At 53.1% G+C, this 3,330-nt stretch overlaps 1 pseudogene across 1 annotated transcript; it reads right to left on the bottom strand.

The window, feature by feature from the left end:
• Positions 1-593: 593 nt before the first annotated feature.
• LOC311428837 (olfactory receptor 14J1-like) lies at positions 594-1,529 on the bottom strand (annotated as a pseudogene). Its single transcript has one exon. The product of its transcript is annotated as an olfactory receptor 14J1-like (transcript).
• Positions 1,530-3,330: the final 1,801 nt, after the last annotated feature.

Raw genomic sequence — 3,330 nt, 5'->3', positions numbered from 1 at the left:
ACAGCCCCAGCCCCTCGCAAGGTACCTCAGCTGCTGGGACAAAAGCGGCTCTGGGCCTCCCCAGCAGTCCCCAGGCTGGGGCCAGCCATGGCTCAGGCGATGGAGGTCCATGAAGCTGCAGGAGCCCTGGTCTCTTGCCTGGGAGATCCCTAGCACAGAGTATCTGTGTCCCACAGGGCCAGCACAAGAGGCCTGGCCCAGGCACAGAGCGGCTCCAGATTCCAGTCCGTGAAGCTCCAGATTGCCCCACTGAGTAGTGATGGGCAGCCCCAATGGCCAGCTGAGCTATTCCTAAATGTGACAGCAGTGCTTTTGGCCTTGAGCCCCTTCTCCATTGGGAGAATGAGATGGGATCTGAGAGCTGTGAATATCTAATGGCTTCTTTATTGTCTTTATCTACACTGGAAGATTGGTTCTTGAAGTACCGTAGATGACTAGGTCAAAATAAAAATCAATATGTAGGAGGATAAGAAGAAATTCCCTTAAATTAAAATAATACTATCACACGTTAAAAAATAAAAATTAAAAAAATAAAAAAAATCAGAAAATATTTTGTGAGATATTCGCTCAGTATTTTTAGGCTGGTGAGCATATTAATGATGCTTAAGAAGTATGTATGAAAGTAATTTCCTGAGAGCATTTTTCAGTTCCTGGTTCCTCATGCTGTAGATTACAGGATTCACTGCTGGAGGCATCACTACGTACAAAAATGCCACTGCCAGGTCTAGGGATGGGGAAGAGACGGAAGGAGGCTTCAGGTAGGCAAACAAACCAGTGCTGACAGTCATAGAGACAACAGCCAGGTGAGGGAGGCACATGGAAAAGGCTTTGTGCTGGCCATGCTCAGAGGGCATCCTCATCACCGCTCTAAAGATCAACATATAGGACACCACAATGTAAACAAAACAAAGAAATACTAAAGAAAGAGTAAAGACAAGTGCCCCAACTTCCCTGAGGTAGGCATCTGAGCAGGAGAGCTTGAGGATCTGGGGGATTTCACAGAAGAACTGGTCCACAGCGTTGCCGTGGCAGAGGGGCAGGGAAAATGTGTTGGCCATGTGCAGAACAGCTTGGAGAGAGCCACTGCCCCAGGCAGCTGCTGCCATCTGGGCACAAGCTCTGCTGCCCAGGAGGCTCTCATAATGCAGGGGCTTGCAGATGGCAACGTAACGGTCGTAGGCCATGACAGTGAGAAGGGAATACTCTGCATCAAAACAGAAGACTATGAAAGGGACTTGTGCAACACAGCCTTGATAGGAGATGGCCCTGGTGTCCTAGAGGGCATTGGCTGTTGCTTTGGGGACAGTGGTGGAGATGCAGCCCAGGTCGAGGCGGACGAGGTTGAGGAGGAAGAAGTACATGGGGGTGTGGAGGCGGTGGTCGCAGGCTACAGCGGTGAGGATGAGGCCGTTGCCCAGGAGGGCAGCCATGTAGATATCCAAGAAGAGCGCGAAGTGCAGGAGCTGCAGCTCCCGCTTGTCTGCGAATGCCAGCAGGAGGAACTCACTCACGGTGCTGACGTTGGGCATTTGCTGACATTAAACACAGCTGTCTGTTGAAGAGGATAAGGCAGAACAAGTTAGTACACACTTCTCTGAGGGAGACTTATTACAAGCCTTAGAGCACCCCCAGCCCGAGCATTTGTTTGCAGGAGAACCTTTCTGCAGCTTTCTTGCTTGAGCTCCAGCTGGTGCTGGCTGATAGTGGCACTGGGAGCAGGGGCTGCTGTGGGCTCCAGAGGAGTCCTTCCTGCTGTGCTGCAGGATGGAAGCAGGAAGATGGGAGAAACTCAAGTGCCGTCCACTTGGCACATCCATGAGCTTTTCAGTGTTGTTGTCAACAACCCAATGCAGAGCAGAGCTGCAGGTATTTTATTTTTTTTTTTTGCCCCCCCCCCTTTTTTTTTTAATTTAGCTTTCAATAACACTTCTAATGCTTATGACAGGTGTTGGATGCTTGAACTCCCTTACATTACCTGTGCACTCCCAGAGAAATCCTGTGGGTGCCAGGAGGCAAAGGGACCGTGCCTTGGTGAAGACTGACCAGTGCAGCTCTGTCACTTTTGTCATTCCTCTGAGCTACAGGACCATCCCACTCTGGTGTTTCCCTGAGGAAAAAAAAAAAAATAAAAAAAAAATTAGATGGCTGCTAATTGAGGAGAGCCACAGCAAGCCAGAAGGAGCTTGAGAGCTTCTCCTCGTTTGAGCTCTGCCTGCTCTGCTGGCCAGGCCTGCCCCACAGCCCATGGGATGCAAGGGGAGAGGAAGCCAGGGAGGGACTGCTCAAGGAGAAGGCATCTGCACTGCAGGGCATGGCCACGAGGTGCCCGAATCCCCCCTTCCACAGCGTTTCTAGCAACAGCTCCTTCTGGCCGCCTGCCCCTCTCTCTGCTGCCTGCAGCTGTTCCTGCCGGGAGCTTCTGATCTGCAACCACCTCTTCTTTCCCCCTGCCCATGCTCACAGACCCCATCCCATGCGGCTGTGCTCAGCGCTGCCCTGCAGCACCCTGCCACCAACAGGACCCTGCCAAGGGGCACCTCCATGGCTGCAGGAGCTACGGGGTAGCTGACAGAGAGCCTGGCATAGGTGGCCACGGCAGGGTGTTCTGGTCTGACTGGGGGCACCTGGCTTAGGGCACTCCAAGGGGCTTCTGCCAGACGTCCTCACCTCTCAGTGCAATCCAGCAGGACTCTCAAAGCCTACTGCATTGTCCACTGCCTTCCCAGAAACAAGACCCAGGAGGAGACCCTTCCAGGACCTGCAGCTGCATGGCCTTGCAGCCAGACACTTACCTCGTCAAGGGCTGTGCAGATTTCTCCTGCGGTCAGCGCTCAGCATCCTCCCTCTCCCAACTGCCTCCAAGCCCTCTCTCCTTCTCTCCTCTCCCCATGCCAGCTGTGGTCAGAGCCCCCAGCCCTACTGCACTTTGCAGAGGAGCTGCTCTTGGGCAGAGCTGTCTCTCTGCACCAGGGCCTCTTGCCAGGAGCTCTCTCTGTCCCAGGAGCCCGGCCCAGCTCAGCAACCCAAGGCATTGTAATTACTCCTCTGGGGGCTTTGATGATGAGCCCACAGACCTCAAGTACTAAGAGACAATTGAAGACATCTCTTCAGAAGTCCATGTCAGATGTATATTTCCTGGAGTGTCCCCCTGATGGCCAGCACTGACACAGCTCCCCCTCGGAGCTCGTTAGAGTAGAACATTGGAGGCAGTGAGGACAAGGAGACAAAGGCAATGTGAAGGTGACACTGAGGTGTAGACGAAGTGGATGCGTTTCACCAAGCACAAGGGCCAAACCTTGACACCCTGCCTCTGGGAGAGAGAACCTTTCC

This window comes from Aythya ferina (assembly GCF_964211825.1).
Source record: "Aythya ferina genome assembly, contig: HAP1_SCAFFOLD_156, whole genome shotgun sequence".
NCBI lineage: Eukaryota > Metazoa > Chordata > Aves > Anseriformes > Anatidae > Aythya > Aythya ferina.
The sequence above is the reverse complement of the archived record's forward strand: the minus strand, read 5'-3'. Positions and strand labels throughout refer to the sequence as shown.